Genomic DNA, 13,830 nt, shown 5'->3' with positions numbered 1-13,830 from the left:
TTAAACTGGTGCCAGTTTTCCTTCCCCAGCCTGAGCTCTGCTGTACAAGAGGCTTATACTAAGTTAATTTTAGGTGCTTAGATTTAATGGATATTAATGAATATATAACTGCATTAAATTTCTGTCTGCCTAGAGTTCAGCTTTTATGGAACTACTTTAATCTAATGCATATCAATTTATTATCTATTATAAAGCTATTATGTGTTTTCCACTTATAGTAATGGCATTCTATACATTTCGATCCTAGAAAATATCAGTAGTATTCAAGTATAGGATTCAATGTGATGAAAACGCCATAAAGCATCAAAATTATAATATTAGAACTGAAACACATTTCCTATAGTAGTCAGTGCGAGGAGCAGTGCTAATAATAAATCCTCATACTTTTACCGCCATTGAATGCACACTTGCCAACATTTTAAATACTTTCCAGGGACACTTAAATGTTGAAGCCACGTAGCTATGATACATACTTATAATTCTGTCCTGTAGGATCATGCTGCTTTACCATCGAATAAAATATAGTAGCACATTTGTTACTTGTAAATGACACCATTAAAAACATGTTAAAGAGTCAGACCACCCAAAATATTTCAGTACTTATAATGGAGTTAAGCTGACATTCACCAAACATTCACTGCAGGTGAATCTGGTGATATAAATGACAGTGATTGATTCACCATCAGTGAAGTGGAAGTCACATTTACTGCTTTATAAACATATGCCTTAAAGTAGATATAAACCCACTCACTAAAATGTAATATCAGCTTTAACATTGTTAATGTTATTTCAACCTTTTTAAATCCATAGCTTTCTTTACAAAAAGATCCCCAATGATCCTTCCACAAGGGTCCTTGTTTAGACAATTTCTGTTACTGGGTGACAACTATCTCCCAGTCGGGCTCTTGTGTTTTCCAACTGTCACATACGCCCCTGGTGGAGAGTGCAGGCAGCCGTGCCAGAGCACTGATGTGGAGCAGATGGTGGAGCAAGTGCGGGTAGACAGAAAATGGCTACAAAGAGGCTACAGGAGATCAGCAGCACCAAGATGCAAAATGTTATGAAAAAAAGGTGAACGCAATATTTTATTTTAAGAAAAGCATTTTCTGATTTTTAGTGAAACTTCTCTTGTGGGTCACAGAAGTGCATACTATCTCCTGACAGTCTGGGTTCTGAAAGTGTCCCAACAATATTGTAGGGATTCACCCGGCTGCCTGATTGGCAGCTAGGTCTGCTTCTCAGTGTTCGACTGAGAACTGGAGCCTGCTGAGCCCTCCTTCCTCCCTGCCCAGCTCTGAAGTGAGTGCTCAAAGAGCAGAGCGGAGAGCAGTGACTGACAGTCATTGCTCTCTTCTCCGAGCAGAACTGAGCACACAGTGGTCATGTGATCATTTAGTTCCTAGTCTTAAAGCCAATGTGGGACAGCTGCAGCATCACACTGGAGGCGAATATGTGTGTTTGAGATCTCTGAGTTCCCAGCTCCACTTATTCCCCCAACAGGCATCACAAGAGCATGTGTTCTTTCTGGACAGTGCAGCAGCTTGCATAAGACTCTTCAAGCCGTGGCCACACATAGCTGAGAATTCCAGCAAGGTGGGTGATCTACTCATAACCAAAATATCACCTTGGGTTGGATAATCCTTATGTAAGAGAATGTAAAACAACGATGGGGGTTGAATATTGCACCCTACTCACCCAACCACAAACATTTTAATAAATGTGACCAATGCCAATCTAGGCTTGAGCAATGCCAATCTAGGCACCTCTAAAGCTCTGGGGGCTGTAAACCAGGATTCTAAGGTAATTGGGAATGCTGGCACCCAGAACGCAACTTGGATTAAAGGGATTTACTGACCCATAAACTATGTATGGAAAAGGTAGCTTAAATCCAAAGATTCTACGGTAAATGGTGGTGCTGGCACCCACAACTCAACAATGAAGGGAGTTTCACAAACCCATAAACTATGTATGGAAAAGGTAGCTTAGAACCAAAGGTTCTACAGTAATTGTGAATGCTGGCACGCATAACTCAACTTTGATTAAAGGGCTTCACTGACCCATAAACTATATATACAAAACGGTATCTTAGAACCAAAGATTCTACCGTATTGGGTTGTGCTGGCAATCACAACTGAACAGTGATTAAGGGGGCTTCACCAACCCATAAACTATGTATGAAAAAGGTATCTTAGAACCAAAGGTCTAGAGTATTTGGTGGTGCTGGCACCCATAACTCAACAGTAATTAAAGGAGCTTCACCGACCCATAAACTATGTATGGAAAAGGTAGCTTAGAACCAAAGCTTCTAGGGTAATTGAGGGTGCCGGCACCCAAAACTCAACTTTGATTAAAGGGCTTCACTCACTCATAAAGAATGTATAAAAAAGGTAGCTTAGAACCAAAGGTTCCACAGTATTTGGTGGTGTTGGCACCCGCAACTCAGCAGTGATTAAGGGGGTTTCACCAACCCATAAACTATGTATGGAAAAGGTGGCTTAGAACCATATGTTTTACAGTATTTGGCCGTGCTGGTACCACAACTCAGCAGTGATTAAGTGAACTTCACTGACCCATAAACTATATATATAAAAGATCATCAGAACCAAAGCTTTTACAGTATGTGATGGTGCTGGCACCCGCAACTGAACTGTGGTTAGATGGGCTTCACCAGCTCGTAATCTAAGTATGGAAAAGGTAGCTTAGAACCAAAGCTTCTACAGTATTTGGTGCTGCTGGCATCCACAACTCAGCAATAATTAAGTGGACTTAACAAACCTATAAACTATATAGAAAAGGTAGCTTAGAACCAAAGGTTCTACAGTATTTGGTGCTGCTGGCATCCACAACTCAGCAATAATTAAGTGGGCTTCACTAACCCATAAACTATAAAGAAAAGGTAGCTTAGAACCAAAGGTTCTACAGTATTTGGTGATGCTGGTACCCGCAACTCAATAGCGATTAAGTGGGCTTCACCGACCCATACACTATGTATGGAAAAGGGTAGCTTAGAACCAAAGCTTAGAACCAAAGGTAGCTTAGAACCAAAGCTTCTAGGGTAATTGAGGGTGCCAGCACCCAAAACTCAACTTTGATTAAAGGGCTTCACTCGCTCATAAACAATGTATAAAAAAGGTAGCTTAGAACCAAATGTTCCACAGTATTTGGTGGTGTTGGCACCCACAGCTCAGCAGTGATTAAGTGGGCTTCACTAACCCATAAGCTATATAGAAAAGGTAGCTTAGAACCAAAGGTTCTACAGTATTTGGTGATGCTGGTACCCACAACTCAATAGCGATTAAGTGGGCTTCACCGACCCATACACTATGTGCGGAAAAGGTAGTTTAGAACCAAAGGTTCTACATTAATTGAAGATTCTGGCACCCGCAACTCAACTGTGGTTACAAGGGCTTCACCGATCCGTAAACTATTTAAGAAAAAGGTAGCTTAGAAATAAAGCTTCTACAGTATTTGGTGGTGCTGGCACCCGCAACTCAGCAGAGATCAAAGGGGCTTCACCGACCCATGAACTACATATAGAAAAGGTAGCTTAGAACCAAAGCTTCCACATTTATTGAAGATACTGGCACCTGCAACTCAACCGTGGTTAGGGGGGCTTCACCAGCCTATAAACTATGTATAAGAAAGGTAGTGCCAGGTTATATGGAAAGTTGCCAGCTCTCATCATAATCTACATCTAAAGCAAAACAAAACAGCAGATGGGTTAATGAGCATCACAAGATTGGCTTGGCCGAAGAAGCTCACCTTGCTGTACTGTCTTGTGCCAGTCAACGGCCGTCTGCTCCAGCAGGCAGGGACGAGGAGTCTGCTCCCACCAGCTGCTAATGACAGCATGCACTGAGGATAATGTCTTCAATGCTTCCTCTTGTGCTTGCTGGTAGAGGTGATCAGCTGAAATTGAGAATGGCCCGGATGCTGGCTGTCTACATCCCCGGCTGTGGCTTGATCCTCACTGATCTCAGTCTGTCTTGTTCCTGCTTCATCTCCCTATGTCTCCCTCCCTCAGCTGCCCTCTCTCCTCCACCTCCCCTGCTCTACTATCTTTTTTTTTTTTTTGTCTCACTTATTTTTTTTTTTTATGTGCTTGTATCTTCCTCATCTCCCTCTCCCATCTCCCGATCTCCCACCAGCTTCCTCTATATTTCCTCTTTTATTTCCCCCAAGTCCCCTTCAACTCCCACTGATTAGATCTTCGCCGCTTCTGTCTGTCTCACTTATTTTCATTAAATGTGACACCGGTCGCCCTGAGGCTTCGGGAAGGTGACCCCGCGGTCACCCCACCAGCCAAGTACGCCCATCGCAAGGTGCCTGTACGTCAAAAAAAAAAAAATATTCTGCTTCCCTGGAACGCTCTTTCTGCCCACGCTCTGTAATCACCTAACAAAAAAAAAATAATGTATTTTTTTTTTTTTTCCGTTTTACAGTCAGAGTTTTTATTCCGCAGCTTTGGCAAGCCGGGGATTAATTCTCCGGCTATTAAGATACCCATCAGCATGATGGAGAAATAGGATCATTCTTCCATAAGGCTCCCAGGTTGCCCTTTAAGTGGGGATGTTAATGAAAACTTTGCACTGCAGAGATGTATTTTACACCAAGTGCTGCAGGCTTGTCTGAAACTTCCTCCCATTATAGAAGCAGCCCAGGCAGGCTTATTAAAAGAAGCAATGCATAGTTTATATACTGCAGTCGTCGGGAAGGTTCTGCTTCCACGCTCCTAAATAGAAGAGCTTGCTCATTTACACTTGTAGGCCAATGTTCTGGCACCTCTTGTCCAATGACTTTGTAGAAGCAACTGAAAGCTGAACTCCAGCCAAAATGTCTTATTTATTTATTTCAGGTACTTATATAGCGCCGTCAATTCACACAGCGCTTTACATATATATTGTACATTCACATCAGTCCCTAACTGATGAGAATGTACATTCCTTTTACATTCCACCTGAAACTGCATGAAGTATGGGCAGCACAGTGGCTAAATGGTTAGCACTTCCACCTGGCAGTACTAGGGTCGTTGGTTCAAATCCCAGCCACGCACCTCCTGCCTGGAGTTTGTATGTTCTCCCTGTTCCTGCATGGGTGTCCTCAGGTTTCCTCCCAAACTCCAAAGACATGCTGGTAGGTTCATTGCATCCTGTCTAAATTGGCCCTTGTATATGAATGTAACCCTCAAGGGGTGTACAATCTAAGGTCCCTAAGTTACATTCATATACAAGGGCCAGTTTAGACAGGATCCAATGAACCTACCAGCATGTCTTTGGAGAGTGTGAGGAAACCAGAGGACACCCATGCAGGAACAGTGAGAACATGCAAACTCCAGGCAGGAGGTGCTAGTGGCTGGGATTCAAACCAACGACCCTAGTACTGCCAGGTGGAAGTGCTAACCATTTAGCCACTGTGCTGCCCATACTTCATGCAGTTTCAGGTGGAATGTAAAAGGGTTGGACCCTCAGTCAGGATTTTATTGCTATCTGTGTTACTAATGGGGCGACCCACCTTAAAGCGGAGCTCCACCCAAAAGGGGAAGTTCCACTTTAAGGACTGCTCCCTCGCTCCCCATTAAGGATTGGAAGCTTTGGGGGGCGGGGAGTGGGTACCCAAATTTGACAGGTACCCGCTCCCACTTCCGGTCTGATCGCCTAGTGGAAGGTGTCCTCCCCCCTGTAGTCTTTTGGGACACGTGACAGGTCCCAGAAGACTACAGGACCATTCATGAAGCGCAGCGCTACTCGCGCATGTGCAGTGGGCACCCGTTTGTGAAGCCGCAAGCTGTCAAAGCCGGGTGCCCACACTGAAGATGCCGGCACCTGGAATACAGGATGACCGGTGAAATGGGCTGCAGGGGACACACAGCGGGACCAAGGGACAGGTAAGTGGCTGTTTTTGTTTTTTTACAGTTTTTGTAGCTGCTGACTTTTATTTTTTGACAGGGTGAGTGGAACTCCGCTTTAACGTGGTTGCAAAGCTCAGACATGAAATATGAACAAAGCATATCCCTCTATAGTGTGTACTTGTCTCAGTTCAGAGCACTAAGTTTCCTTTCTGCTGCTTTGTTCTGCATTAATTGTTTCTGAGAAGTTTTCCTGACACTAACAGAAGAATGATGACAGGGGAGGAACCTCCAGCTGATTGACAGCCTCAGATTTTTTCCTGTGAAGGGGGGTGTGCAGGGACGTATTTACCACAAGGCAAACAAGGCATTTGCCTAGGGCAACATTTTTCAGGGGGCAGCAGTATCGTTCAGGGGGGCAGCGCCGTCCCCAAAGAAAGGAATGGAAGAAGGGACACATGCAGCATGGGGACCAGGTGGGATCTGAGAAAGGTTTGCGGGCTGCTTGATGGCGTATGTAGAGCCTGACTTGTTCCCGGGGATGTTCGGAGCTGTGTAGGTGAGTGTCTTCCCTCTTGCAGGGTCGGGGGGGGAGCGTTGCCAGTGTATGGGGGCGGTGGTAGTGGAAGGCTCTCTCAGGTGGAGGTGGGGTTGCTGGGGTGTTGTTGGTCAATGTCAAGCTCTCTTCGTGGGGGACTGGGGTGTTGGTCGGTGTCAGGGTCTCTGTGGGGGAGGGAGCCAATTTTTGTGTTGCCTAGGGCAGCCCGAAACCTAAATACACCACTGGGGTTGTTTCTCTTCCCTCCAATCAGCACTCAGAGCTCTCCTCACTTAGCGTAATTTCAGCTCTCTGCCCCGTTTTCTGAAAGCTCAGACAAGTTTTATAAATTCTGAACTTTGAATGGAAGACTGCAGATAAACAGGTACAACGTATGTAGGAGGATTTGTTTGATCTCTGTGTATCACCTGGGGCCAGTCACGCCACTGGGTATAGGTGAGGGTTTACAACCACTTTAAGCCTGGGTTCACATCAGTGAGGTGCGATCAATTGCATGTGATTCACACAGGAACCGCACCGCATTCCTGTACAAATCACATGCGCTTTGTATGCGGTGCGATTGGAGCCGTACATTTACCCATTTTTGGGTCCGCACTACAATCGGATCACACGGGTATTCACACCTATGCGATCCGATTCTGTACATCGCACCGCATTTGCGGACCGCTTTCGGGCTGTTGTTGACTTAACATACACACCCGCAGCGGTTCGCATGAATGGGGTGCGATTCTGATGCGGTGCGGAATTCACACAGAAAACGCTGCAAATTCCACGCCGTATCAGTGTGAACCCGGGCTAAAGCAGTATTAAACCCAAAACCAAAAATTTTAGATATTGCAGCCAGGGGCGGACTGACCATTTGGAAACTCGGGCACTGCCCGAGGGCCCGGGGTCAGTAGGGGCCCCATGAGATGCCTCTGGTATCTTTTTCATAGGCATTTTTGAGTTTGGGCAAGGACACAGGGGCCCCATGATCCCCTAATGCCCGGGGGCCCCATGAGTTGTCAGTCCGCCCCTGATTGCAGCTTACCAATCCTTAGATGTGGTGGCTGCATTCATTTTCTTTTCTTTGTCTTTTGTCCTTTGTTTTTACCTGGTGATCTGACCAGTAACACTGTATTAGAGCGCCCCCACTCTGGATGAATGAGCACAGGGGGCACAGCAGACAGCAGCATTGTCAGTCTGGGGGGAGGGGAGTGTTAAATGCGTTAGCAGATTTAAATACTCTGACAAACTGAAGCCAAACTCCAGCTAACACTTTACAATCAGTTACAGCAACTGTTCTTTTTCCTTTTGGGATAAATGTTTTACATAAATAAATAAAAGCTGATCATTGTAAGCACCTCTGTCAGTGGCAAATGGTTTGCGTCATCCCTGTAAACTGATACATCTGCAAGAGAGCTTGTACTTTTGAAAAACAGTAGAATTACTGGCTGGATCACCAGATGAAAAAAATAAGAAAACCTAAAAAACAAAACTAATGCAAAATCTAAGAACTGATAAGCTGCAATATAATAAATGTTTGCTTTCAGGTTTAATACTGCTTTAAAGCCTAAAGGTGGGAATACACGATTAGAAAATCGACCGATCGGTCATCCGACGACCGAGAGGCGTTCGTTCGTTGGTCAAAACCATGGCCCACATTAACCAATCTAAAAAAAAACGTTCGTAGGGCAATACATGGTGTTGACATCTTCCGTACAAGTGGAAGTAATGCGGTGTGCGTGTGACCTTGTAGCCACGCCCTTCCGGCCAGAACGATCGATATACACAACAATCACCAGCAATAAGTATAATATCGTTTATTACATGACCTATATACATAAATAGTGATATATAAAATATAATCTGCACAATTCTGGTCTCATTATCTCATTCGGCCAATCTACTTATAACATTTGGATTTTTCGTTCGTGTTTACAAAGATTTCTTGGACATAAACATCCGGGTCATCTTCTGTTTTTTCTGCTCATGCGTGATAGCGCTTGATAGATTTTTTTCGTACGACTGTCATACCACCACATAGAAAATCGGTAGTTCGTATGCAAAACGACATTTTTCACTTTTGTTCAACCGGATTTTTTCGTTCACAATATCGTTATCGGTTACAACGTCCTGCTCATCAATGAAGAGAAAATCGTTCGATCAGTGGTTCCGCAAACTTTTTCATACGATTTTATTATCATGTGTACGGGGCATAAGTCTAGGTTCACACCTAATGTCTTGTGAAGCCAAGTATTTGCCTGCATGTTTTTGCACGTTTTCAAACTACATGCATTGGGCAGCCCATTCATTTGAATAGGCTGCCCTATGCAAGATCGATGTGCTCATGTGCCTTTTTGGGCGTTAAGCATCATCCACGTCTTTTTAACTGGGTGTTTGTCGTGGAAAAATATGTCTGCTAATGGGCAGATCCACCTTAACCAATTCAATTCCGGGCAATTTTACACCTTCCTGCCCAGGCTATTTTTCAGGTTTCAGCGCTCTCACAATTTGAATGACAATTTCTTCACACAACTAGAGCTTTCTTTTGGTGGTATTTAATCATCGCTGGGGTTTTTATTTTTTTGCTAAATTAACAAATAAAGACCAAAAATTTAGAAAAAAGACACGTTTTTCTTTGTTTCTGTTATAAAAGTTTGCAAATAAATAATTGTTCTTCATAAATTTAGGCCGAGATGTATTCTGCTACATGTCTTTGGTGAAAATAACCCAAATTAGGATGTATTTTTTAGTTTGTAGGAAAGTTATAGAGTTCACAAACTATGGTATAGATCTGAAAATTGATCAATCCTGAAGTACTGACAGCCAATCTAATTTCTTGAGGTCCAAGAATGTCAGAACAGTACAGATATCCCCCAAATGTCAGAACAGTACAGATATCCCCCAAATGTCAGGACGGTACAGATATCCCCCAAATGTCAGAACAGTACAGATATCCCCAAATGTCAGAACAGTACAGATATCCCCCAAATGTCAGAACGGTACAGATATCCCCAAATGTCAGAACAGTACAGATATCCCCCAAATGTCAGAACAGTACAGATATCCCCCAAATGTCAGGACAGTACAGATATCCCCCAAATGTCAGAACAGTACAGATATCCCCCAAATGTCAGAACAGTACAGATATCCCCAAATGACCCCTTTTTGCAGAGTAGACAGTCCGACGTACTTCATAAGAGGCATGGCGCGTTTTTTGAAGTTGTATTTTTTTTGTCAGAACAGTACAGATATCCCCCAAATGTCAGAACAGTACAGATATCCTCCAAATGTCAGAACAGTACAGATATCCCCCAAATGTCAGGACAGTACAGATATCCCCCAAATGTCAGAACGGTACAGATATCCCCCAAATGTCAGAACGGTACAGATATCCCCCAAATGTCAGGACAGTACAGATATCCCCTAAATGTCAGAACAGTACAGATATCCCCCAAATGTCAGAACAGTACAGATATCCCCCAAATGTCAGAACAGTACAGATATCCCCAAATGACCCCTTTTTGCAGAGTAGGCAGTCCGACGTACTTCATAAGAGGCATGGCACGTTTTTTGAAGTTGTATTTTTTTTGTCATAATTTTTCGGAAAATTAAAAAATTAAAAAAATTATTTTCACTATTTTTTTTTTTACATATTGTCACCAGTGCAGTACAGCGTCATCATATAACTGGCATGGCGGTGAACGGGGACACTGACTGGTGACAGTATGAAAAAAAATATATCTATTTTTTTTTTTTTCTTTATTATTTTTAATTTTTTATTACTTTTTTTATATTTTTTTAAGATTTTTTTTTCATATTGTACTATGACCAAAGTAGTACAATGTTACCATAGTAACATTATACTACTTTGGGGAAGTGATCAGTATTTTTTTTTTTTTTTACACAATTTGCTTATAGCAAAGAATTACTTTGCTATAAGCAAGCATTTACCAGAATGAAATCGATTCATTCAGGTTTTTTTTTTTTTGTTTTTTTTTTTTGTGCTTAGCTGTGATTTGGCCACAGCTAATCACATGACATGTGCATGTGATTAGCTGTGACCATTCACAGCTAGGCACTAGTATACAATGGATGGCATGAATGAAGCCATCCATTGTATACAACTGTCATGTGACCTGCTGTGATTGGTCACAGCAGGTCACATGGTACCGGCAATGGGGGCCGGTACTCAGATCTGTCATCGGCCGTGTCCGAGTTACATGGCCGGTGACAGATCGCGCCGCTGCGCGGCTCTGCAACCGCGCGAACTGCGCATGTGCGGGAGCACGTCAAATGGCGTGCACCCGGAAAGGTGAAGCATTTTTGCGGCCGCCAAACGGCTATAGGCCGGGCAGCTAATGGTTAATACCTAAGGCTAGGTTCAGATGTAAACATCTTGTGAATGTGCATTGTTGCTTGCATTAATTGCATATTTTCGCACTGCACGCAGAGGGCAGCCCATTCATTTCAATGGTGTGACAAACACACCAACATAGCTCATGTACCTTTGAGCTTTGCGCATTTTTTAAACCACGTGTTCGTCGTGTGAAAATGCATGTCTGCTAATGGAGAGATCCGCCTTAAAGCCTTAGGCAAGGCTCACACCGAACATTTTGTGACTGAGCATTTTTTGCACACTTTTCACGTGTTTTCGCACAACTCACATAGGGCAGACCATTCATTTAAATTGGCTGTCCTACATCCGACGAGCATGCCGAACTTGCTCATGCACCTTTTTGGGCGATGAGCTTCATATGTTTTTTTAATCGCACATTTGTGAAGTGAAAATGCGCATCTCCTAATGGGAAGATCCACCTTAAAGCCTAAAGCTAGGTTCACAACTAATATCTTGTAAACAGAGGCGGACTGACAACTCATGGGGCCCCCGGGCAATAGGGGATCATGGGGCCCCTGTGTCCTTGCCCAAACTCAAAAAAGCCTATGAAAAAGGTATCAGGAGCATCTCATGGGGCCCCCTACTGACCCCGGGCCCTTGGGCAGTGCCAAATGGTCAGTCCGCCCCTACTTGTGAACACGTGTTTTTAGCACATTTTTTGCGCATTTCTGCACTACATGCATAAGGAAGACCATTCATTTCAATTGGCTATGCTACGTGCGACAAACAACTGTATGTGTTGATTGCGCTGAAACCGGCAACTGTATTTACTTGGTGATCTGCTGTGTCAATGGACACGGCTGATCACATGGTAAAAGGCTGCTGTGATTTGCCTTTTACCTCATCATGTGATCAGCTGTGTCCGTAGTACACAGCAGTCATGGAGATCGCTGGGCACATGCCGCTGGGGGTGCACGGAAGGGTGCGTTCTGGGAGGACGTCATATGACGCCCTCCAAGAACTGGACAGCCACGCTGTAGCCATCATTCGGCTATAGCGTGGTAGGGATGTGGTTAAACTTCTCCACAACTTTATCCCTGACCTGTCTAGCGTGTTCCTTGGCCTTCATGATGCTGCTTGTTCACTAATGTTCTCTAACAGACCTCTGGGGCTTCACAGAACAGCAGTATTTATACTGAGATTAAATTACACACAGGTGGACTCGATTTACTAATTAGGTGACTTCTGAAGGTAATTGGTTCCACTAGATTTTAGTTAGGGGTATCAGAGTAAAGGGGGCTAAATACAAATGCATGACACACTTTTCATATATGTGTTTGTAATAAATTTTGAAAACCATTTCTCATTTACCTTCCACTTCACAATTATGTGCCACTTTGTGTTGGTCTATCACAGTGGTCGGCAAGCCGCGGCTCGCGAGCCACATGCGGCTCTTTACACACTTTAATGCGGCTCTTCTGTGTGCCGGGCGCCCGTTCCCCTCCCTCCTCTCAGGCGGCCGTCCCAAAAGTCAGGACTCTGCAGCTAGCCCAGCAATGGGCAAACTACGGCCCGGCGGACCTTTTAATCCGGCCCGCGGAGCGTGCTCCAAAAATAAAACAGCCAGGGCAGCGCGCTCAAATGCAATGACTGGCCAGTCTCGCTGCCACTCACATCCTGATAGCCAGTGATTGGCTGTTAGGATGTGTGTAGGCAGGGCAGCGTGACGAATGTGGAAGGAGCTAGGCTCCTCTCACAGTTCGCCCTGAAGACCAGAACGGCGCGGGAACAAGGCGAGAAGAACGCGCGGAGCAAAGGTAAGTGAATTGACACAGGGGGGACTTGGCTTACTACTTGCTACTTACTTACTACTACTATATGAGGGATGAATTACTATGGGGGATGAATTACTATATGGGGGATGAATTACTATGGGGGATGAATTACTATATGGGGGATGAATTACTATATGGGGGATGAATTACTATGGGGGATGAATTACTATGGGGGATGAATTACTATGGGGGATGAATTACTATATGGGGGATGAATTACTATGGGGGATGAATTACTATATGGGGGATGAATTACTATATGGGGGATGAATTACTATGGGGGATGAATTACTATGGGGGATGAATTACTATATGGGGGATGAATTACTATGGGGGATGAATTACTATATGGGGGATGAATTACTATATGGGGGATGAATTACTATGGGGGATGAATTACTATGGGGGATGAAATACTATGGGGGATGAATTACTATATGGGGGATGAATTTACTATAAAAACTTATTGAAACTAAAAACAGTGTACCATCCTATGTATTTTCAGTTTTAAAAATGTGGCTCTCAAAATAAATTTCAATCGTGGTTTTGGCGAGATTTGGCTCAGTTGAAAAAAAAGGTTGCCCACCACTGGTCTATCACATCAAATCCCAATAAAAGACATTGACGTTTTTTGGTTGTAACATGACAAAACGTGGAAAATTTCAAGCGGTATGAATATTTTTAAAAGGCACTGTATGCACCAAAGTGACTCATGTACCTTTCTGGGAACCTGATCTTATGTGAAAACGCACATCAGCTTGCCGCATTTGGTGTGCCATTGCAATGCATGGCACCACAAGTGCAAAGCTCTTTTGCACGCATTCACGAAACACTAAGGTGTAAATGCAGCCTGTTGGTTTTTGCGCGTTCCTGTGCGTCACATTTAGGGCAACCATGAAATGTTCAATGCACATGAAACGGTCAAAAAATAGTGCAGGCTTGGTTGCTAAAATGATGCTGCACCAGGGGCGGGCTGACAACTCATGGGGCCCCCGGGCAATAGGAAATCATAGGGCCCCTGTGTCCTCGCCTACACTTAAAGCACACCCAAAAAAGCCTATAAAAGGTACCAGGGGCATCTCATGGGGCCCCCTACTGACCCAGGGCCCTCGGGCAGTGCCCGAGTGCCTAAATGGTCAGTCCGCCCCTGTGCTGCACCAAACCACATGTTACTGCGGTACCATGCATTTTGGTAGACCAGAATGCACATGCTTTCAGCAAAAGCTTGGGGATACCATTAAGAATAAATGGCATTTCAGTTCTTTCAATC

The 13,830-nt window shown here is 44.0% G+C and overlaps 1 protein-coding gene across 1 annotated transcript in view; it reads right to left on the bottom strand.

Annotated features, from left to right (window-relative positions):
• ZBTB7C (zinc finger and BTB domain containing 7C) overlaps nt 1-4,193 on the bottom strand; it is a 299,891-nt gene extending 295,698 nt beyond the window's left edge. The window contains exon 1 of the mRNA XM_089664085.1: nt 3,763-4,193. The gene's annotated coding sequence lies outside the window, so the exon portion shown is untranslated. The remainder of the gene's footprint in view (nt 1-3,762) is intronic.
• Between the last annotated feature and the right edge of the window lie 9,637 nt (nt 4,194-13,830).

This window comes from Staurois parvus, unplaced genomic scaffold, assembly GCF_062004578.1.
Source record: "Staurois parvus isolate SC_StPar_1 unplaced genomic scaffold, SC_StPar_1.0 ptg001830l, whole genome shotgun sequence".
NCBI lineage: Eukaryota > Metazoa > Chordata > Amphibia > Anura > Ranidae > Staurois > Staurois parvus.
Note: the sequence above shows the minus strand (reverse complement) of the source record. Positions and strands in the feature narration are given on the sequence as shown.